Consider the following 25,034-nt stretch of genomic DNA (forward strand, 5'->3'; position numbering starts at 1 on the left):
CTCCATCAGTTTACAAATGTCTTCGTAGATTACAAGAAAAAGGCTATCTTATCAATAGCCTAATCTCCAGAAACCTATAGACTCAGTTTCCTGGAGCCCCAACATTACCCTCCCCTCTATAGTGGTGTGGGAAACAAAGATAAGAAGGAAATGGGGGCACTTAGGTGGCTGAGTCAGTTAAGCATCCAACTTCATTTCAGGTCATGATCTCATGATCTGTGGGTTCAAGCCCAGCATCAGGCTCTGTGCTGACAGCTCAAAGCCTGGAGCCTGTTCGGATTCTGTGTCTCCCTTTCTCTTTGCCCCTCCCACACTTGTGCTCTGTCTCTCTCTCACTCTCTCAAAAGTAAATAAACATTAAAAATTTAAAAAAAATTTTTTTTAATGTTTTATTTACTTTTGAGAGAGACAGAGACAGAATGCGAGTGGGTTAGGGGCAGAAAGAGAGAGAGATACAGAATCTAAAGTAGGCTCCACGCTGTCAGCACATAGCCCGACGCGGGGCTCAAACTCACGAGCTGTGAGATCATGACCTGAGCTGAAGTTGATCACTCAACCGACTGAGCCACCCAGGCGCCCCTAAAAAAACTTTTTTTAAGTTAAGAAGGAAATGGTAGATAAAATTAAATTTTCTTATAACCTGCAGCCCATTTGTAAATACTTTAGGCAAATACAGAGCAGAACATTTCTCCAGAACTCCCTACTGTCTTAATGTTAATGCCTTACCAGAGGGAAAATAACTTTAGCTTGACAATAGCAAGGCCTCTGGTATCTTCTGAGTCCTCTTTAGCATATGAAAGTCCTTCTGGAGGCCTCTCTTTTGCCTTTACCTCCCATAACTCCATAGTATATAACCAATCATTCTTCACAACCCCAGTCCTGTCCCCATGCTTTAATAAAATCATTGCATCAAAGACGTCTAAAAAATCATTTCTTGGCCATCAGCTCCAGACCCCACCACTCCAAAACCCCATCACTAGGAGCTGTCAGTGCCTTGGTCCACCAACAAGTAAGAGTCACCATAACAGCTGTGACTGTCAGCAGTCCTGGCTGTGCCAATGCCATCATGTCCTTCTAATCCTGTACCATGGCTTGCTTTTGTCCCACTGGTCATAGACTCTCATCTCCAAAGGGTATGTTTAGCATGTGGTGAAGAACGCTGGACCTGAGCCAGAAGATCTGTGTTCAAGCCCTGCTCTTGAACTGCCACTCACTCACAAGGTCACCTTGACAAGCCCCCTCAGTTTCCTCACCCACAAATTGGTGAAAGTAATCTACCTGTCTTACAAGATTTTTGTGTAAAATAGATGTAATCACTATAAGTTTTGACTCAGATGTAACATGTATTGCTTTTTCATTGACTTTAATTCTTTAAAATGTTTATGTTTTATTTATTTATGTTTTTTAACGTTTTATTTATTTTTGAGACAGAGAGAGACAGAGCATGAACGGGGGAGGGTCAGAGAGAGGGAGACACAGAATCTGAAACAGGCTCCAGGCTCTGAGCTGTCAGCACAAAGCCCAATGCAGGGCTCGAACTCAAGGACCATGAGATCATGACCTGAGCCGAAGTCGGCCGCTTAACCGACTGAGCCACCCAGGCGCCCCAAAATGTTTATGTTTTAAATCATTAAAATAAATCAAGCTGAAATTATCTGAGTAGAGGGAGGATCAAAACCTTAACCTTACAGGGAACATGTTTTGTCATGAAATACACTAGCGTCTTCTGCTCCTGGGAATGTTCACTTAGCCTCTGCATCATGCAGAGGGAATAAACAGACACAGGAATAGCCATGACTTTTGTGAACCTTGTAACTACCAAACTTCACTAAATATTCAAGACAAACTTAACTTGTCCCAGGCTACCACTACAGAAAGAAAAACTGTGAACACCTTAGTTCATTGGCACTTTGCAACAATAGAAAAGATTGCCTTATAATTATAAGTTTGCAGGCACTGGGGGTATCCCCTCAGAAGCCAGAGGTGCCCTCAATGGGCATTCTATGAACAAGGAGCCTGAATGCAAAGGAGGCTGAGTTCAACAAATCATTGGTTCTCAACCTTTCCAGCCTCACATCCTCCTAAGGTGTTTTAATGCCCCTTTTAATATCCCAAAGTAAAGTTCATAATAATATAACCTGCTTATACACATAACTGCAAAATAATCACACAATGCCTTAATGCTGTGTAAAAAATTAAAGGAAAGTAACTTATAAAGAAATAATGTATAATTTGGATATATAAATTCTTAGATATGACTAAACCAGAATAATAATAGTAGGCATGGGGTGTTTTAGTTGTTGTTGTGAATTTTAATGTCCCCACAAACTTTTAAATTGTTGTTTAAAGCATGTGACTACCCCCATTGAAACCACTAAGCCTGATTATCTCAAGCCCCCTTCCCCCATCTCTTTGCTTCTACAATTTATGAAGCATCCAGCATATTAACAGAGTCATTTCCCCTACGGCTGGCCACCCAATTGGTATTTCCTAGAGTGTGATGATGACATGCTGATAACTGGTGGCCACCACCCATTCCTCGGAAAATACAAAGTGAGTGAGATAAAAACTTTTAGGAAACGCCTAAAACATTGTTCAGTGATAACCAACCAACAGTAAAGACAATTACTAAATTCCACACCACTTGCAAGGAGTATTTGGATGCTGCCTAAAACTGATCAAGACTTTCTGCTGGAATCCTAGTCAAATGGGGCATCAGCTTCCATGTCCCTCCAAGTAACTGTCACGTCAAATCATGTTCATAAGTTAGGTAGACTGACAACTGTGATCAGATGTGTTTGTTTAGAAGCATGGTTGTATTGAGAAGGTGATTTTACTGATATCACTTTGCAGATTGGATTCATCAACAACGGTGTGATCAAAGCTGCTGATGTGAGTATTAATAGCAGATGCACTCCTTATTAATCTGAGTCAGTAAGAAATATGCCTTTTCCATAGGTTACCAGTTGAGCTGTATGTGCCATACTTTATTCATATGAATATTTATCATATAAAGTAGATAAATTCTGTGAAGAATTCTAGTTAGAGATAAAATTTGGTTTAGTGGTTTTGAATATTTGATAGATGAGAAGTTTTGTTTTGTTTTGCTTTAATTCAGGTAACAAAGTTCATTGTGATGAAATCTGAAAATTCATATTATATTCATAATTTTCGGTGCCAGGGTAGGCCTTGCAAAACAAATTTGCCATCCAACACTGCCTTCGAGGATTTGGCTTCCCCAAGGCTCAGTGATAGTGGTAGCTTACATAACTGCTGTGGCTTCTCAGCATAACTTACCACCTGAAGAGGTAGTAAGTCAGAACCCCCTAACAAAACTTTGACATCACTGGTTCAAATATATCTTGAGTATTGACATATAGCATTATATTGGCTTCTAAACAGATTCAAAGAAATAAAGTACACTGCGTATCAGCTTTTGATATTAACAAGTCAACCACAAAATGTAATGGACTTAAAACAACAGAAAGCATTTCCTCTGGTTCTGAAGGTCAGCTGGGTAGCTCTTCTGGGCCAGCTCCACTGCAGCTTTATGGTCTAAGACAGCTTTACCTACATGTCTGGTGATCACTGGGCTGATTAGTCTAGGAGAGATCTCAGCTGGGAAGGATCATGTCAACTTCAGATTTCATCCTCCAGTAGACTAACCCAGAATAGTTCTTATGGTAGTAGTTACAGAGTTCCCAAGAGTGACAAGAATGTGGCCAGCCCTAATGCACAATCCCTTTTCAAGTGTCTGCCTGTGTTAATACGTATTGTCCCTTTGGCCCAAGCAAGTCATATGGCCAATCCCAGAGTCAGGGTGAAACCACCTAAAGGCATGAATACAGAGAATGGAATGATTGCCATTTATGCAAACATTCTACCACAGTTCAAGATTTTGTGGAGCTAATTTGAACTTGAAATGTTGTGTGTGAGTAGAATAATTTTGAGTCAAAATTTTGTCTCACCACTAACAAAACTTGTGACAGGGCTCATAATAGTTGGTACCTGCTATTTCTCAGAATTATGGTGAAGTTAACTGAGATATGGAACATATGAAGTATTCACCAGTAGTTTCTACTGTTAGTATAATTATTGTTATAATTGTATGTTTATACGTGTATACTTGCACTTGCATGTTTACAGCCATTTTTTAGAAAAACTTTCTTCATATCGGGTGTATAACAAAAATGTATGCTTTGTAATAGAATAAGCATATACCCTTAAAATCCATGTTATTGTCTCTCAGGTTAAAGAAATGAACATGTATAAAAGGATTAGCAAAACAACTTATAAGCAGACATTTAATCCAGAGCCCTTGTGAAGATGTTGGAAAGAATGTCTGGAGAAATCTTCATCCTATGGTAGGGAACTCACTGTGAAGGAATTTAACAAAAAGAACTACTGGAAGAAGAGGAGGCTTGCCATGGTCCCCAGAAAATTTACCACTGGGTCCCTGTGGCCGACTACAGTCAGGTGAGGTTGAGAGAGGTGTCTTCTTCTCACCAGAAACAGTTTTCCACATGACTGACTGTCTGAAAATGGCAACTGTATGCAACTGGGGATGGTCCCCTGTGGGGAGAAAGAAGAAACTGGGGAGGTTTCCTAAAGCAGGAAACAAAGTGGATTTAGGCAAGCATTGGGGACCACAGGTATCAGGGCAGATCTGGTGCAACACACTACCAGGGACTCGAAAATGATGAGCAGATAAAGTCCAGCTCAAGGGGTCTGACCTAGAGCAGAGCCCTAGACACGAGTATTGGGGTTTGAGGTCTAATTTCAAATCCATGAGAGAACTGGGGGAAATAAGAGGATCTCTTTCTGTCCTCCTTAAATTCTTAGCGGCAGCAGTGGGGTCATTTGAAGAAACAAAGAGAACAGACAGACCTGCCCCATTCACACAGGAATTTGAAGTTACTATATTAAAGCTCAGTGACTGCTGTGCCTTCTCTTTCGTTTCATCTTTAACAGTTTTTCATAGAGTTCTGTTTCTGATTCTTCTATTTTTTTTGCTTCCATCCCCATTGATCTCTGAAATGTCCCCTTAACCAACCCATGCCAAGGAAGGAAGATGGGAGGCCTCCTTCATGGTGTGAATGAGGTGTGGCCGAGCTGTCTCTTACCCAGTTATCTTCTGTACACAGTCTCCCCTGGGGTCCACTAACAAGGCAAAAAGCAAAATGAGAGGGAGAGAGGAGAAGGCCAGGAGGCGAAGGCTGCCCTTCTGGGAGTAGGTGCTGTTTCCCCCAGGTAGCGTTTCTCAAGTCAGAATAATATGCAGACCCCCTTTAAAGGAAAAAATTTTTGTAGATTCTCAATGACCACTTAAATTATTTACTTTAATATTATTTATCTGTGTATAAACTCAAAGCAAGGAATAAACTTCTTATAGCTCTTAGGCCCTTATGAAATACAAACAACGTTGGAAATTACCTAAAAATAGTATCATAAGTGCCAGTAAGAAAATAGTAATGTTAACTTAATGTAGTAGATGATGTTGCTTCTTTAAAACTACATCCTCACTCATAAAATGATGGTAGTTCTGGCTGCTGCTGCACAAGGCATTTTGAAGTCTTTATCCCAAATGCCTCTGTATGGTGTGATGACTCACTGTCCCACCTCTTATCATCTCTAATATACCCCATTATTAAAGTAGTCCTACTTGGTGCTTATACAGTCATCACCATAAAATCTAACATGGGCTCTGAAAGCATGTGGCAATACTCACTGGTATCTGGTTATCCATTACTCTTGTTAAATTACCATAAGGTGAAAATACAAAGTTTAAAAGTTCTTGGAGAGAACTTGACAGTTCTGAGAATACAGTTGCAGACTCAGGAAACTAGCATAGGTAAATTAGTTGATATTTTCTATGCTTCGTAGCAGGGACACAGGCATCAACACAGGGGGTAGAGGCCCCAAGGAAGCCCATGCAGGATGTTGGGCCATGTGCACCAGCATATGAAAGGGATTTCTGTAAAGGAAAATTACAGTGACTTGCAGAACCACCCAATACAGCAACATAGCCCAGCCTCCTCCCTCCTATGGCCTGGTCCCTAGACTATGGATTCTTCCACTAGAGCAGCCAGCCCCAGAGAAAGACAACAGCTGCTAGTTTGAAGGAGCCAGCCTGGCATAGGTGTGGAGGACACTGGACTCAAGCTAAGAGTTATGGGTTCCAGTCTTGACTCTATTACAAATTAGGCATGTGAGTCTGGCCATTCTCCTCCTCCCTAGGCTTCTATTGCCCCATGTGCAAAGTGAAGAATTTGGACTAAATCAATGGATCCCAAATCTGACCAAGCACCAAAGTCACCTGGGAGCTTAAAAAATGGATACTTAGGCCCTTCCTCCAATCTTCTACTGGGTTGGAATTTCCAGAATGGGACCCATACTTTTTCCCTACCCTGATCCTGAGGGTCAGCAGCATTTGGAAACCATTAAAACATCTCAATATCTTCCAACTCCTCTAGTATCCAAGACAATTTGTGCCTGGAAATTATTTATACAAGTTCTATTTGCTCTAAAATTAATTTTCATGTCCTACAAGGGAAGAATAATAGACTATTGTGCAAGTTGGGGTTTTGCAGAGGCCTAATTCAATTACACAAGGCCTCCAGTATGCAGGAGACTGGTTGGAGGGGAGATGAGCCACTATTCATACATCAACATCTATGGTTTTTAAGTGTGGGAGTTATTGAAAGGGGTTGTCTGTTGCCACCTACAATGGCTTTCTTTTCCAGTATGAACAGTGATACATTGGGTCAATAAAGCAAAACTGTTCATCTGGCAACCTCAGCTAAACTCTCAGCAACATTTGGCCATATCAGTTTCCAAACTGGTGCAGTTATTTCCCCCAGGCTGCCGCTCTAATCCACATCTGTTTTGATGACTCTGTCCTGGTGACTCATGGTGGCTGTGAAATGGGACAAGGCCATCACACCAAAATGATTCAGGTAAGATTAGTGCCCATCCTCTCCACTATAGAAAAGTGTAGCACCTTACCATCAGCCTAGCAACTGTGTTCTTTGTTGAGCAGGAGAAATACCATCATTTTAAGTGCACAGATCAATTATAAGACTCATCTTGATTTCAGCAATGCGGAACTGCAAAGCGAAGGACTGGGTGTTAGAATTGAGGAAATATGTGATATATTCTTCCTGCATACAAAAGGTCTTCTGAAAAATGTGATACCAGTTTTCAAAGAAAGAATACTTTCCAGCTTTATGGCACCTGCTCAAAGGAATGCTATGTTAATTCAGATCTTCAGTTCAAAATGTATGTGTTTAATAGGATGAGAGATTATGTTTGTAGAATTCACATTCTACTTAAGAATTCCACATGACTGGCCTCCATGTACTAATTCAAAGAAATATTTCAAATACTGTTTAAAGAGTAAGAGATTATTTGCAGTAGGAAATTTCCCCTTCTTTTTTTCTTTTAAATAAGAATGTGTTGAATATGACACTTGTATCAAAAATGTGGGAGCCATTGGTGGGGTGGCAGGGAGTGGAGAGACAAAGCTTGTCTCCCAAATGAGAAATAGGAAGAAAATACTTTCTTTAAAAAAAATATTATTTAATAGTGTGCTCAGAATTGGGAAATTACAAAAATCCACAGGGCCTTCTTTGAACATATACTGCTTCTTTACAACAAAATCCTTATGCCTGCAAAATGTCCCACAAAAGAAACATAGTCTGCTAAATTGTCTGTAAGTCACAAGAAGATGAAAGTGAAACAGTAAGATCAGGACCTCAACCTTGCCTGCATGTGTCATACTAAGCAAGATGTCCCAGAGTGACCGTAGTGCTACATGGTTCCTATGAAAGTGGTATAAAAGTACAAAAAGATTCTTTGGTTGGCCACATGTCCCTGAAAAGCAGCATATCTTTTACAGTGCCATTTAAAATCTTCAAACTCATAACCTGCATATAAAACCCAAGATGCTGTCTTAAATGCTTGTCCCAATAGGATACTCAGGTTTTATGTTCATTTCAAAAAGGAATTAAAGGTTTTTAATGGGGGGGGGGGGGGAGACTTAAAACCAATGAAATAAACAATATTTTTCTTCTACCTCTGGCAGGTGGCTGGTCAAGAACTAGACATCCCCCAGTCATAGATACATCTGTCTGAAGCAAGCACCAGCATGGTGCCCAATCCTATCTTCACAGTGACGTCCATGGGAATAGACATCAATGGGAAGGCTGTACAGGTGACTTCTCTTTCATTTATCAGTCCCTTGGTGACAGTGCTGGAAGAGACCTTGTCCCCACCCTTCTTTTATGGGAGATGAAACTGAGTCCAAGAGAAGTCATGTGGCTGGTTCCAGATCACTTAGCTAATTACCCACAGAGCCAAGACTCCAAGTCCAGTTTTCTTAGGCTCCCATTTGGTGCTTTGTCCTGGGCTGTTTTTCATAATTAACGTTCTGCTGTACCTTCAGCAACCTCCTTTTGTCTTAGGTGAGAGTGTCCCTCCCTGCTCTCACCCCAGCACACCAGAGAAGTACAGAGTAATCCCATCACTAATAGGACATCCTAATTCCAGGTAGGGCTTGGCCTGTCTTTTAACCTCTCTAAGGATCAGTTTCCTCTCTGCAAAACTTCACCCAAATACCACCCATCTCATAGAATCATTGGGTGGCTTACAAAGATCATGCAACAAAGCCGCCACCACCACCTCTCTCCTCCCCACCCTCCAATGTCCAGAAAACCACTGCTTAACCATTAGTCACCCACAAAGACAAACACCTAGATGAAAAGAGAAAATGTCAGCCTGTTGAATATGCCCATATATCATGTGAACCATGGATTCCCAAAGTATGTTCCTTGGAACAGTGATCCCATGACGTTCTCAGTGGGGGAAAAAAAAGGATTCTATAGCCAAGAAGTTTGGAAAATATTACATACTACATCCCACTCGTAGAGGCTTATGATGCATATTGGCATAATAAAGGCTCTGACAAGCCAAGCTTACTTAACCATGAAAACATTTTAATTAATAAAACCCCTCTTAATATACTATAGAATTAGCACCCAAGAGAAACACTCTGGGAAGTTCTAATTTGGTCAAAACACGTAGGTGACTGAGTCTATCTTTCATCTTTTATCCAGATTCTAGTTACCTTGCAGGCCCAGGTGCCAGAGAGACACCCAACACATGATGAGGCATAATCTCAAGCACTGATAAAGCAGGGACACACACACACACACACACACACACACACACACACACACACACACACACACAAAGAGGAAACAACATATTTTTAGAAATATTCTGATATTTTATAATGAAGAATCATCATAAGAAAAGTCGTAAATTTGTGTGACCTCTTTTATTGATCCCACAGTGACTTACATGTACTGAGGACCTGTCATATGCTAGGTCCTGCTACAAACACTTAGAGAATAGCAGTGAGTGAAACACAGAGAGCTTGACCTCATAGCAGACAATGAATAAGTGCTTGAGCCTGGCCCTGAATGCAGCAAGGAAAGAAGCCATGCAGGTATTTGTAGGCAGAAAGATCTTACTGTGCTCGAGAAGCCACAACAGGTCAGGGGAACTGGAGCAGAGAGAGCAGAAGGGAGCAAAGTAGAAGAGGTAAGAAATATAGCAGAGGGGTGAGGTTGGGGTATAAATGTTTATTGTTGAAGCTGGATAAGGGGAGCTAGTACACTATTCTCTGTACTTTTATGTATTTTGAAATGTTCTATAATGCAAAAAAAAAAAAAAAAAAAAGCTGGAAAAATTTGTATCTGGCATTTAGAGCTTTAATAGAGGAAGGTGACCCTACCAAGGAATATAAGGTGAGAGAATTCTCCATACAAAGAAAGGAGTTCAGGAGGTCACAAAAAAATGAAACTGTTCTCTGCAATATCTCACTCTCTTAAATAGGGGACACTTATCTTAGGAGACTATCAGACTGCTGACTGTAAAGTTATGCGTAGGAGTGTGAGGTCAGGACACAATAAGGAGACAAATACCTGATATTTGAGCAAGCAGAAACCCTGTAACTTCGGTTTGCCTTGGATGTGGCCCTCTTTTGGAAGGCACCCATTTGTAACAAAGTCAGTGATTGAAAGATGAATGAACCAGAAAGATAGATTTATGAAAACAAGGATCTCCCTAACACATGAGAAGTCAGAAACCATTTCCCAAAGAGTGGATAATAGAAAAGAAGGAACAGAAACTAAGAGGGAACATGAGAGGTGTTCTGAGGCTAAGATGAATAAGTAAGGGCAGACATGAACAGATTTGTATTTGAAGTAAGGGTAGAAGCCAACTTGGGGCCCACTGATATCAAGGGTCAGCAGGTATAATCTCAAGGGCCCAAGATTTCACCTCAATCCTCTTTATTTTCATTTCACTAGTAATGTTTAAAAATTTTAAAAAGAACATTTTACATCATCAGAATGACCACTTTATAAGTGGGGTATTGCCATGAGATCTCTTTGCCCACATTTGGGACCAAGAACTATCTTTTGTGTCAAGGCAACAAGAAAAGGGCAGAGGGGCACCTGGATGGCTCAGTTAGGCATCTGACTTTGGCTTGGGTCATGATCTCGCGGTTCATGGGTTCCAGCCCCGCGCCGGGGTCTGTGCTGATGGCTCAGAGACTGGAGCCTAGTTCAGATTCTGTGTTTCCCTCTCTCTCTGCCTCTTCCCTGCTCACGTTCTGTCTGTCTCTCTCTCTCCCAAAAATAAAAAAAAACATTAAAAAATTAAAAAAAAAAAAAAAGAGCAGAGATGGGCTTCATAGGTAATTGGTGTTTTTTTCTTGCCCAGTGAAGAGCAGATGATGGCAAGGTATAAAGTGTAGATGAAAATTTAGTGGCATTTTAAAGAAGAAGGATGGACAGGAAATTGATCTGTTGACTGGCACACAGTAGGCACTTAGCTTCAACATATGTGTGCTAGAACAATAAAGGCTTTTTCCACATTCCAAGCAGCATTTAGCTTCAGAGAAACAACATCATCAACCAACTAAATTAATGTTGTTATTTGAATTTTATTGGTATAAAGATTGGTTTGTCTGCTTCATCATTTTATTTTTGCTTTGGAGGTATAAAAGAGCTATAACTCTAAGGAGACGCTACCTAGCTTTATGTTAGCATATATTAAAACAACATTATAATAAAAATAATTGACATCAACACTGTGAGATCCACAGGCATATTTGTTTCCTCAAAGGGGTTCCATACATTACTCAATTTTAAGAAACCCTGCCTAGAGGATTGGGAAGCAGGTTCACAAAACTGAGAGACTACATTAGAATTGATTTAAATATTTAACATTTTCCTGTTTCCTGTGCCTTCTTCTTCTGATGTCATTTCAAATATTTACTTTTAGAATGACTGCCAAATTCTTATGGCCCGTCTTTAGCCAATCATCAGGAAAAACCCTGCAGGAAGATGGGAGGAGTGAGTGAATGTTCTCTTTATTATCCTTGCCAGGAAAAGACAGATACATGCAGATGGGTGATGGCCCTCAGTGCATGGGCTGATCAGTGGTGCCCATTCAAGAAACAAAGCATTTATTAACATTTACTTCTGCCTTTCCAAAGAGCAAAACCAATGTCTGTATTCACGGAAACTTGAGTTTATTTCAGAACATGATAACAGCAGGGGCTGTAAAGTAAAACACAACTTAGGGTTGCTGTCCCTGATCTGTCACTACTAGCTTTAGTAGACAAGTTTCCCCCACAGTCCCTCAGGACCTTGGTTTCCTCCCCAGAGCAGCAGAGATAATAGCAGTCCTACTATGAAAGGATTACTCTATTTTGGGAGCACCTAGGTGGCTCAGTTAGTTAAGCATCCAGCTTCAGCTCAGGTCATGATCTTATGGTTCATGGGTTTGAGTCCGTGTTGGGCTGTGTGCTGACAGCTCAGAGCCTGGAGCCTGCTTCAGATTCTGTGTCTCCGTCTCTCTCTGTCCCTCCCCTGCTCATTCTCTCTCTCTCTCCAAAAATAAATAAAAATATTTTTTTAAAGGATTACTCTACTTTTAATAATAATTATTATTATTTTTACAGTTAGTATTATTATTTCCAGCCCTACTCAGGTTACTCCAGTAGGAAAGCTGACACAATATACTGAGACACCCAGCCAAATAATTTGGGGGAGAAAAAGCAGAGTAAAAGTACATACATCTATATGCACACACACATATACATATAAACATGTGTGTGTATATATACTTATCTGTGTAGATACTTATGTAAAAAGTACATGAATGTGGTCTAGCCCCCTCCTTAATTTAAAAAGCTAAAAAGAGTTTTAAAATAACAAACTTTATACTGTGCAACCTAAAAAAATAGAGGGCCTCAGAGCACAGCTAGCAGCTGCCCTTAAGCATCTCTCTTGAAAAGCATGACCTATGGCTTATAAAAGGCATAAGTGAATGTGGGTAGGAAGCTTGTTCTAAACAAGAGGAGGCAAGCCCAGCATTCAAGGTATTTTTCATTATTTTCCCTAATTGTATTTCTTCATAACTAATCATGTCTTCCAGATTGCAAAAGCCTTAGAAGAATCCATCAATCTCTTGACTACTGGATATTTCAAGTAAAAGACATTTTTACTTTGGTTTAGATTACACCTGGGCAGAGATGGTGCTCACTCATAAACCTGAACAGATGCCCAGAGAGCACAGGAGCTCTGCTATGCCCACTGTTAACCTTAGTCATGGGTCATGGCAGGGAGGCCCGGGGACTCCTTGGGGCCACAGCTGTTTGCTGACCAGGAGGGACACCATAGCTATCTACACACACTCTGACCAGTTCCAGTAACCATGTGCTGGAGGGGAGGGGTCATACACCAATGGACCTTCACCCTGTGTCTGCGGTGCTACTCTTAGAACTCTGGTCACACGTCCCCCTTGCCAAAGAAGGGGAGGGAGGCCTTCAACCATGGGGTAGGTGCTCTGTCCATCTCCAGGCCCCACAGTCCAGGGGGCAATGAGACCACTCATGGGGAAAGGGCCTTTTCTTTTCACTGCTGATTTCTCTTCTCAGAGGCTACCACACAGATATGGACTGGGAGAAGGAGGAAGGTGATGTCTATCCACATTCTGTTTATGGAGCATCCTGTTCTGAAGTTGAAGCCGACTGTCTGACTGGGACTCATAAGGTAAAGAGCAACTTTTGTGTTCACCATCTGGATAGTGTAAACACAAACGTTGACATGTTTTCTATGTGTACATAATAATCAACTTGATCCTCCCAGTGAAAGAACCAGGAACACATATAAAATTTTAGTAAAGATCTATTTTAAATAAATAATATTTTTCCATTATATATTGTCTCTTGGAATAGCTCCTCAGGACTCACATTGACATGGATGCTGCTTTCAGCATAAACCCAGCCCTTGGCATTGGACAGGTGTGCGTTACCAAGACCACCCCATGACCATAGGAACTTCTGATCAGTTCCATTCAGAATATTATTTCCAAGAATCCTCCAAATATTGTTTATACCAGGTGCAAGTATTCTACAATGTAGATTATATTACATACACACACAAATAGATAAAATATTGGAAGAAAATTCAAAAAAAAAGTTAACAATCATTGTCTTTGTATGGCAGGAGTATGTGTGACTTCTCCTCCTTTATAACTCTCTGTGCCTTCTAATTTTTCTTCATGAATATTAATATGTTCATACTTAGGAAACACTATATAAGTACATATTAATAAAGTTACATTAGTATTCATATTAATATTAAATTTATACAGACTGTGCAATTTAGGGAAATATAAAAGAAAAAGAAATGCTTAAGCACAATTTTTTTGCTTCCTGTTGAATTTAACTCTGATTTTGATCTCATAAATAATAAAATTAATGCACCCAAAGTCTTTTTTTTTTTTTTAATTTTTTTTAACGTTTATTTATTTTTGAGACAGAGAGAGACAGAGCATGAACCGGGGAGGGTCAGAGAGAGGGAGACACAGAATCGGAAACAGGATCCAGGCTCCGAGCCGTCAGCACAGAGCCGTCAGCACAGAGCCCGACGCGGGGCTGGAACTCACGGACCGCGAGATCATGACCTGAGCCGAAGTCGGCCGCCCAACCGACTGAGCCACCCAGGCGCCCCCAAAGTCTTTTCTTTAATATTTGTTTACTTTTGAGACAGAGAGACAGAGCATGAGCTGGGGAGGGGCAAAGAGAGAGATGGAGACACAGAATCCGAAGCAGGCTCCAGGCTCCAAGCTGTCAACACAGAGCCTGACGTGGGGCTCAAGATCATGGACCATGAGATCATGACCCGAGCCAAAGCCAGGTGCTTAACAGACTAAGCCACCCAGGCTCCCCACTGCACCCAAGTCTTTTTAAACTTTGAGTTAAAACCTTTCCAGCTACTAATGGAGCTTTGTTTTTTTCTAGCCTTGCTACTGAAAGTGGGGCCAGTGGACCAGCCACATCAGCCCACCCTAGACCTGCCAACTGCCCCAAGGTGAGGCAAGGCAGCCAGCCCACAGTGTACACCCGAGCAGCATGCTGGAGAGGTTGAGCAGCTTGGTGTCGCACTTGACAGACACATGGTGATTTCATCTGCCAACAGCTTCCCAGCATCCTAAGTCCTGAGAGACTTGTTTACCTGGATTGGCCACTGGGCTTTATAAGGTCTAATAGTTTTATTGATCCCTTTGTGCTTCTCAAAATGTGGTCCTCAGACCCTGCAGTAGAAGTACTTATAAGTGTTTATGGGAAACATTCCTGTGCAGGAATTAAGCCCAGGCTTATACTTGTTCCATCCTAACTGGCTGAGACAGAATCTGCACATTTAACCTACACCTGAAATTCATCTGAAGTCTTTAAAGTTTGAGACCCTCGCATGGCTCATCCAGTCGTCGCCTCCCCTTCCCTTTCTTCTACCTCCTCCCAGCTCATTCTTGCCTCTTTATTGTTTAAGCAAAGGCAGAAAGGGAGATGTCATGACAGAAAAACCCTACATTTGTCCCGCTGGAAAAGGAAAGAAAACTAGAAGTGTATTAGACTGCATCTCCTGGACTTTGATATTTTCCTTTAGGGACAAACATTTGGAAATATCCAAATACAGTTTTTAAATTTGTGTGCCTTATTCCTTAATTTTACATTTCAATAAAATGCAAACAGTAACTCTCCTTCAATTTTTTAGCCTCCAGGCAGACACCCCTTAGAGCATAACAGTTTGTAAATAGAACTCAAAATGGCTTTTAATAAAAAATATTTAATTTGATAAAAGTTTTTTTCATCACGTCTTGTTTAACATTTATCTACTCTTCATAGTATTTTATAAAGAGAAGAATCCATATATTATAACTTAATAGTGTTCCATTTTTCTAGTTCATGTTCCTTTAATGTTAGCTAATTCTCATCTAATTCAACAGATATTTATTAAGATAAATATGTACCAGGCCACATGTTAATAACAGAATACAAGAAGGTCAAGGCCTCAGAATGTCTATAAATGTGAGAGAGAGCAAGAGGAGAGAGGCAAACAAGGAAAATGCCCTCTGAGAGCCACCATGATGGGGGAATGTGTTCAAGACTCAGTGAGCCTCAAGGAAGTGCTTCCTAAATCCAACCAGGAAGTGGTAGGAGGATCCACACGCTCCAAATAGGCAGGAACTTGGAGGATGAAAAGCAGTTCTCCAGGAAGACAAGCTGAGGTAAGGAGCAGTGAAGAGCATCAGGAAAAACTGCATTTACAAAGACTTGGAGCTCTGGAGGCACCTGGGTGGCCCAGTCAGTTAAGCATCTGACTTCAGCTCAAGTCATAATCTCACAGTTTGTGAACCCAAGGTCCATGTTGGACTCTGTGCTGACAGCTCAGAGCCTGGAGCCTGCTTTGGATTCTGTGTCTCTCTGCCCCTCCCCTGCTCATGCTCTGTCTCTCACTCTCTCTCTCAAAAATAAATAAACATTAAAAACAAAAACAAAAAACAAAACAAAGACTTGGCGATCTGAGTGAAATCTAGTGGGCTTGATAATTACCTGGAACTTGACAAGTGTCGGGTACCTGGAGTGTGGGGCACCTGGGCAAGAACTAGGGATGAGGCCAGGCAGGATGGCAAACACCAGACCCTGAAGAACCCTTCATAAAATCCACGCTAGGCTGTCAAGAATGACTCACTATGGTTTGGAGCTCCATTTTCAGTCACATTGAAATATATATTCAATCAGTATCATATACTTATAAACTGTGAAATTTTTGCCTATAGATTGAAAGAGAATTTATCCAAGCCATGCGATTATATACCATAGAAGAACTGAAATATTTCCAGAAGGTGTGCTTTATTCTCAGAGTCCAGATGACTACAAAATCCCTACTGTCACTGATATACCAGAAGAGCTCTGTGTCACTTTGGTGCACTTCCAAAATCCCACCGTCATTTAACCAACCAAGGTAAGAAATCAAGACCTCTATGTGAGTTTGTAGAGCTACCATAACAAACTACCACACACTGGGTGACTTTAGCAACAGAGATATATTTTCTCAGTTCTGGAGACTAGAAGTCTGAGATCAAGGTTTGATTTCTTCTCTGGCCTCTCTTTGGCTTGCAGACAGCCAGCTCACTGTGCCCTCCCATGGTCATCCCCTCTGTGTGCATATGTCTGATGTCTCTCTCTGTGTGTCCTAATTTCCTTTTCTTATAAAGACACTAGTGATATTGGATTTGGGCACACCTTAAAGACCCCTATTTAAAGACCTTATCTCCAAATATGGTCACATTCATAGGTACTAGGGGTTAGGACTTGAGGATATGAATTTTGAGAGAGCACAGTTCAGTCTATAACAACCTACTCTTTCAAGAAATAATGAAACAGCTCCCTGAATTTGCTTATTCCTTTGAATTGAAAAGAAGGGAAAAGAAAAGCCAATTCATGGCAGAGTGGTGCTCAGTCTTGAGATCATGAAACAAATGTAATCAAACAAGAAAGGTCAAGGAAGAACCAAGCATCATGGGTCATTAGGCTAAGGGCCACCACAAGATAAAACTGAAATTGTCGGCAAATTTCACCCACCCAGAACTTTCTTTTCTTCACCCTTCTCACATGTCCTCCGGACTCAATTTTTTCTTGTTTATCTGCCTCTTTCCACACTCTCCCCAAATCAGAATAGGCTTTCAAACAAGTTTCTCACTATTTGCTCTGAGCTATTAATAGCTGCTAATACAAGAGGTATTGACTCTACATTCCCTGGGCCATATGGGCTTCAACTGACCCATAAAGACTTATGGTGAGAGCTCTTGAACACAAGTGCACAAAAAACACAACTTCCCCAACTGAAGTTCTGTTTTGAGCCCACATCTGGCCAGAAAGATGGCAGATGAACGTTAGGTTTTCTAGGAAATTGCCTCTCTTTTTTGAATGTAGGTCAAGATTGGGAGGAAGGCAAGAGTTCCTGTCTGAAGGGCCTCTATCTATTCTTCTGTACTGGGAGAATCTCTAAAGACCATCCTAACATAGGGTGCAATTCTGCCTTTTAGAGTGTAGCCACCTCCCTGCCAGTTTGCTCCAAATAGGACACAAGACCTTTCTGCTCTCACCCCCTCCTCCTTACTTCTACCAGCAATCCCTTTCCCTCCACATTTGCTTCAGAGTAAAAACCAAAGCCTGAGATAGGCTTTATCTGCTTGGAACCCTTTGTCTCATCTCTCACTAAGGGCCTGGACACAAACCACAGACCACACTACTTTGAAGAAAGAAAGAAAGAAAAATAAGTACAAAGAAGCGTTGGTGAATCATTCAAAATATAATGTTACCACATGGTTAATTCAGAAACATCTAACACACACCAAGGAAGTTAGCACACATGTGGACTTCAACAGTTCACGCTTGAGGCAAGCACTTCAGTCTTTCAGGCTTAGCCATAAAGATTGTGGTTGCTTTACTTGGGTTTTGAGTTAAACATAAATGGTCTGGAGCCCAAGTTGGAATATTCTAGAGGGCACCAAGGGCTTTGGTCTTTAGGACATTACCTGGGCAGACGAACAGAGGTTTTAGCTGTCCCACTATCCTGATGTCCTGGGATATTTTCATGAGCTACTTTGAGGAGGACCCCATACACAAATCAGCGTGAGGGGAATTCAGTTCTGGCAACTCAGACATACTCTACTCTGAGGATTATAAAGCCAGAAGAGGTGAATTGAGAGATGGAGAAAGAGAGAGAGAGTGTGTGTGTGTGTGGGGGGGGGGGGGGGGTGGTGTACACAAATTAGTCCTAGGAGAACCAGACATTTCTGATAGCCTTTTGCCCTCCTTTCAGGGTTTGGGTGAGGCTGGAATGTTTTGGAACCCTCCGTGTTGTTGACCATATATGAATGCAGTCACTGCTGCCCATAAAGAAAGGGGGCTGACCAAGACCTTCACCCTGAGTGGCCCAGCAACTCCTGAGTTGGTTAGGGTAACTTGTGTGGATCAATTTACTGACATGGTAAGGGTGGTGAGGAGAGGTCCCTGTTGTAATCACCACTTTCATGGACTTCCAGGTTCTTAGTATGGATTTGGTAAACATGACAAAAGCACAGGGCAGGTTCATGTTTTCCAATAAAAATTCTCACTCTGCCTTCACCTGCTACTACCTATATGCTCCAAAGCAACTGCAGAGTGAGTGAACCTCTTCAAATGATGGCTTGTTTTAGACCTCAAAGAAAATCAGACTCAAATGAGCCAGTGCTAGTAGCAAATGGACATGGTAGCTTATTTCTTGAAACATTTTATCAAAAAGAAGTTGATAAAGGGGCGCCTGGGTGGCGCAGTCGGTTAAGCGTCCGACTTCAGCCAGGTCACGATCTCGCGGTCTGTGAGTTCGAGCCCCGCGTCAGGCTCTGGGCTGATGGCTCGGAGCCTGGAGCCTGTTTCCGATTCTGTGTCTCCCTCTCTCTCTGCCCCTCCCCTGTTCATGCTCTGTCTCTCTCTGTCCCAAAAATAAATAAAAAACGTTGAAAAAAAAAAAAAAAAAAAAAAAAAAAAAAAAAAAAAGAAGTTGATATGGTATTTTAATTACCTTAATAACCAAATTAGGTTAAATGAATATCTGATCTGGTCAGTTATTCAGAAAGTATTTGTTAAGCAAACTAATAAAAATAATTTAACTTAAAATATCAAGTCACTTGGCACTCTTCGATATGCCTTGTAATGACACACTAATGACACAGTTTCATTTTCCATCTGTTGAAATATGTCTAGAACTATCCTCAGGGACTATTCCTATATGGAAATGCTTACTGCAACCCTAAATGAGGCTCTAGTATAAAATTAGATTGCAATTACAGGGCTTCTGAATAAGACATATCTTATCCCAAACATAAGAAGTTTATAAGGATAAAAAGATTTATGTCTCAAGGATTGAAAGAAACAAAAAAACTATATAATTTTGATAATAAAATGGACATCAACTTGTTCTTTTTTTAAAAGTTTATTTATCTTGAAAGAGAGAGAGAGAGAGAAAGCAGGAGAGGGAAAGAGAGAGAAAAAGAAAATGCCAATCAGGCTCCACGCCCAGTGCAGAGCCTGGCATGGGGCTTGATCTCACAATCATAAGATCATGACCTGAGCAGAAATCAAGAGTCAGATACTCAACTGACTGAGCCACCCAGGTGCCCCTGACTTGTTCTTAAAAAAAAAAAAAAAAAACAATTCTTCTTCTTCTGTGGTGCCTGGATGGCTCAGTCAGTTGAGCATGTGACTTTGGCTCAGGTCGTGATCTCATGGTTCATGAGTTTGAGCCCTGCATTGGGCTCTCTGCTGCCAGTGCAGACCTCTGTCCCCCCTCTTCCTCTGCCCCTCTCCCAATTGTGCATATGCTCTCTCTCTCTGTCTCAAAAATAAATTAAAAAAAGAAACCTTAAATTTTTTTTCTTCTGAATTACAAGTTTTTTATATAACAGAATTTTATTATCTTCCTTCTTTTGATCTTTTTTAGATTCCTAAAGATGATCCTTCAACATTTATACCTTAGTCTATCCATGTGTCTTAATCCTATGTTGTTCTTAGAAAATGAAAGAATACATGATTGACCTTAAAATTTTCAAACCAGAGCAAAATGTAGATTGGCACCCAATTGTCAAAGATAATTTTAGTATCTTTCGGTTATTCTCTGTGGTTTAGGTCACTGCATTATTATGTTTTAGGATGCAAATTTACACCAAAAATATAAGGAAGCTTAGAATCAAAAATTCTTCTTTTCATTTGGATTATACTGAAGATCTACAGCATCATGATTTTAAAACATGGTAGGGTTTTCATTACCATGGAACAACTGAAGAAAATGCTCATGCTTTGTTCTTCAGAAATCTGCTGACTCCTAAAATCATCCACCCCAAAACTCTCAGGATTGGATCCCCAAAGCCAAAGGTTTGGTTGTAATAACCAGCTTGCCTGAAAAATGCATGGTTTATAACGTTTGCCAATCTCCATGGTGTAAGTACGCCCACCTTGGCCAACTCCAAGCCACCAACGATGAGGTCTCTGAACATGGGATTGGAAGAGATGTCTGTAATTGGCTCTTGTGATCTCCAGCACTGCAAGCCTTACCACCATCTTCGGGTTCCTGCCACTCCCATATGGCCTGTTTAGATGAGGCTTACGGATGTAAACCATCCAAAGCCTCCAGGTGGTCCTCATCTGCCATGAGCCATGCTAGTGGTATAGTGTCTTCTTCTGGAAAACCATACGGAGTAAAACGGTGATCTCAAATCACCTTGATTTGGTTTGGTGTCTAATAGATGAAATCAGCACCACATTCCTTTTGCCATTTCAGAGGAACACAAAAATACTGGGGTTTTTTTCAGTTATTTCTTCGCTACTTTACATTGCATTTTCCAAAGGAAATTCAGGGTTATGCCAGAGAAGGTGTTCAGTCCCTATGAGGTTTGAAACACAAATAAACAAACTAAATCACTTGTGATCTGTGTGCTAGATGGTAAACTCTGTGTTTATTAATAGTAATTTTGTGCTGGAAGAAGTAGCGTGCATGACTGTTTATGTGTGTTGAGACCAGATTGGAAGAAGAGAAGGCTGGCAGTGGAAAGGAAAAGCCTCTTTCCAAAGAAAAGTCTCTCAGTCAGTGTCTCTTATTCTAAGAGAAGTCTGTGTGTGTACATATATTTTTAAATGTCTGAATTTACCCAATAATCTAGTTTTCCTAGAACCCAACCCACACAGACTCATTGTGCCAGACATAACAGCAAAAATAGGGTTACTGGTATATTTTTCCATCAGTAAAGTAGGAGGACACATTTGTCACAGATGCAAATTAATTTTAAAAGTATTACATTTCATAGATTGTGTGGGCAAAGCCTCTGAAAACACTTGGGTAAGCCTCTGACTCTTGATTTCGACTCAGGTCGTGATCGCATGGTCTGTGAGATGGAGTCCCGTGTCAAGCTCTGTGCTGACAGCGTGGAGCCTGCTTGGGATTCTCTCTCTGCTCTTCCCCTTCTTGCGTGCATGTGCATTCTCTCTCTCACACTCAAAATAAAATAAACTTTAAAAAAAAAGAAATTGAATTTTTATAAAATAAGTCTGATCATTTAAGTAGTACTTAATTAACTTGAAGAATTGGGGTTGGGGAGAAAGTATTTACAAAAATAGCACATTTTATAGGATAGCAGTTTTCAAACATAGGATTAATATTGTAATGTCCTTAAAATTTGACAGTTTTTAGTATCTATCATAAAACTTAATCCATGTTATTAATTTACATAAATATCTTAAAATTTAATTATTGACTATCTAATTTTAAAGTGTTATCACAGTGAGAGTTACACAGAACTGTAAAGTATGATCTTTTTAACCAGTGGTCCATAAATGGTGAAGTGCCCTTTCAGTGATAAAAGCACATAATAATTGTTATCTTTGGGCAAAACTGCAATTTCTTGTTACTTAAAAACCTACCGGGGCTATTGCTTAATTGTGGGTTCAATAAAAGTTTGTCAGAAGAGAAATACCGTGTGGCCGGTCTACACTCCCTGTGCTCCACCTTGCTCCTTTTGACCCATGGGGCCAAGGATGTCTTACTTCTTCTGGACCAAAAGCTTATGACAGAACAGTCTTGTGCCAGATTACAAAAACACTGGGCAAATGGAGCTGAGTGAATAGTAGTGGGGAGGGACTTGATTCCTGTTCAGTGTCTTGAACCTGAAGACAATCACATATGCTCAAGTGTTAGAAATGGGAGAGGTCAAAAAGAGGGCTGGGACAGGAGGGCTGGGATATCTATGTTGTTTCTTTTTCTTTTTTTAAGTTTTATTTATTTATTTTGAAAGAGAGAGCATGAGCAGGGGAGGGGCAGAGAGAGAGAGGAGAGCGAGAATCCCAAGCAGGCTCTATGCTGACAGAGCGAAATCCTAAGTGGACTCATGAACTGTGAGATCATGACCTGAACCAAAATCAAGAGTTGAATGATTACCTGACTGAGCCAGCTACATGCCATGTTGTTTCTTTTAAGAAAAAGTCTTTAAATCCTCTGCACAATGGTGTAAAATGGCCAAATTCCTCACATTATCAGAACACATGGAACCACAGGATGAGTTTTCTGGAAGCAGATGCTGAGACAGAGTATGGGGAGCAGGATGTTTTCAGGGATCGACACCTGGCATAGGAAGGCTGAAGAAGCAGAATTGGGCAGAAGGAGAAGTCGAGCAAGACCCCCAAGGCATCAGGAACCCAGCAGGAGCCTTGGAGCAAGCACTATCTCCACAAACTGGTCCCACTTAGGCTGTAAGAGACAGGCCTGTGTACCCCCACTGTACCCCATGGCACTCAGTCACTGCAGGGCTGCCTCCATCCCCCCACCCCCCTGCAAGACCTTGAGGAAAGAGGCTCTCTGCCCCTGAGGCAGACCCTGAGGGAGCTCCCTTCCTTTGCTAGATAGGATGCTGCCCCATTCATAGAGTGTTGCATAAAGCCAATTAGATCTTTACATTTACTGGGTTGAATTTTTATTTTTTAACAGTATCATGTGTCATATACATAATATAAAGTATCTTAAACATAAGCATAATATAAAGTATACTTTAAGTGTCTTAAACTTCCTTTTCATTATTTTTGCTGGTTTGTTCAGGGACAACCAGCTGGTTCTTTTTTTTAATGTTTATTTATTTATTTTTGAGAAAGAGAGACAGAGCGACCAGGGGAAGGGCAGAGAGAGAGGGAGACACAGAAACCTAAGCAGGCTTTGAGATGTCAGCACAGAGCCCCAGGCAGGGCTCAAACACACAGACTGTGAGATCATGACCTGAGCAGAAGTCGGACGTTTAACCTAATGAACCACCCAAACACCCCTCCATTTCTTCTCTTAATTTTGAAGTTCTACTTTACCATGAGTTTACTTTTCCATTTACTCACTTTAATAAACAGACACATATTTCTCTACCACTATTTGAAAACAAGATACCAAATATTTCCCCATGAAAAATTACTCTCCTGGTCTCCTGCTCCAACTGTCCCCATATTTCCACCCTTTGCCCTAGTGAAATGACTTCAGTGGCTTCTACTTTCCCCTCTCCCCAGCAACCCCCCAACCCTTAAGCTGTTGAGGCTGTTGTGTATTTTAGTTTACACCATTAATTGAATTTCTTTCACTATATGACTCTTTCTAGCATTTATATTACACTTCCCTAAAAGCCTGCCCTAAGCTCTTAGATTTCCTCTCCTCTTTACCCTTCTTATCTGAGCTACTTTACTGTTTGATCCTTTTCCTCAGATAGGGTGGTCTTTATCCAGGCAGGAAGAGGGTATTTTGCTCCACTTACATGGTCCCCATTGCCCTTCTTCCCTCTCAGAAACCTGAAGCTGTGAGTCTCCTGTCTTCTCTGTGGCAGCCAGAAGTTTGATGCCAGGAAGCAGGTGCTCACCAGAAACAGAATTTTCAGGTGCCTTGATCTAGAGATGGGAGCTGGGAGAGTGGGGGAAAGGACTTCGTAGTCAAAACAGTTGAGAATAGAGGGTCTGGAATATAGATGTTTAATGACCAAGTCAGGAGTCCTGAAAGTGCCCCATTATCAGTCTGCTTGACTGTGTTCTACCTTTGGGTTTTAAAGAGCTCACCACAGAAGGCAGTGCCCTAGGGATACTGAAGCCATGGCCAGTACTTTTCCATTTACATCTGTGACCAGGATTTGTTGCATTTTTTTTCCCCCAGAAATAGGTTTGTTTGGATTGTTGGGGAGGGTGGTGTCACTTAGAATATTAATTCTTCCATTGGGTAACAGGGATTTTTTGATGTAACTCTTAAGTGTATTTTTATAACAAACCTCAAGCACATGAGTCAGTATATGTCAGGTTTCTTTCACTTACCAGAATAATCCATTTAAACGTGAAGACATTTAGCCTTCCCTTTTCATTAAAGGAAAACAAGAAGGAAAAAAACTGTGGTGGCTTTTTTCCCTTTGTCTTGAATAAGATCTAAGGGTCAGAAAACCTTGGCAAAGACTTCATGCTACCTTCATACTGTGGGCAACCTTTTGTTCACTCTGCAGTGAGTCATTTTCTGATGAGCTCCCCAGAGCCCTTGGGCTTTCTGAGACAGAGAAAACCAGAGGACTTCAGGCCTCACCCCCAGCCCTCTGGGCTAAGCAGTAACCTTTTTGTTTAATTTGTTTATGCTTTATAAGATTTCATTCAAACAAAAGTTTCCCTGGCTGAAACAAGTTTGAAAAATACCTCTCTGAAGCCATTCAAGGTCAGATTTCAGTTTCCCAGCAATTAATGTATTTGGTTCTATAATCCAAATTACTTTTATATCTTCTGAATCTAATACCATAATCACACTTTAGTACTCTAAAACTGTTCCTCTATGTTAAACACTTGTATTTTATGTTGATTCCGAAGGATTTATTCCTCTAAGTATTTTGAAACCCCATGATCCTTGCTTTTCATTGACAGAGTCCGTGCTCCTGTAAATGGGAATTGCGAATTCTCGGTGTTCACTAATTTCCCTCTTTTAGGGGCAGAGTGAGGTGGTGAATGGACTGTGGATCCTGAAAAACAATCCCTTCCCTTAAACGGAAAGGCCTCAGTCTCTACTTTTTCTCTCCCCAGGCTGCCT

At 41.0% G+C, this 25,034-nt stretch overlaps 1 pseudogene; it reads left to right on the plus strand.

The window, feature by feature from the left end:
- Positions 1-19,961, plus strand: part of LOC122226067 — a 68,753-nt pseudogene extending 48,792 nt beyond the window's left edge.
- The last annotated feature ends 5,073 nt before the right edge of the window (positions 19,962-25,034 follow it).

The sequence above is a fragment of the Panthera leo genome, chromosome C1, assembly GCF_018350215.1.
Source record: "Panthera leo isolate Ple1 chromosome C1, P.leo_Ple1_pat1.1, whole genome shotgun sequence".
In the NCBI taxonomy this organism is placed as follows: domain Eukaryota; kingdom Metazoa; phylum Chordata; class Mammalia; order Carnivora; family Felidae; genus Panthera; species Panthera leo.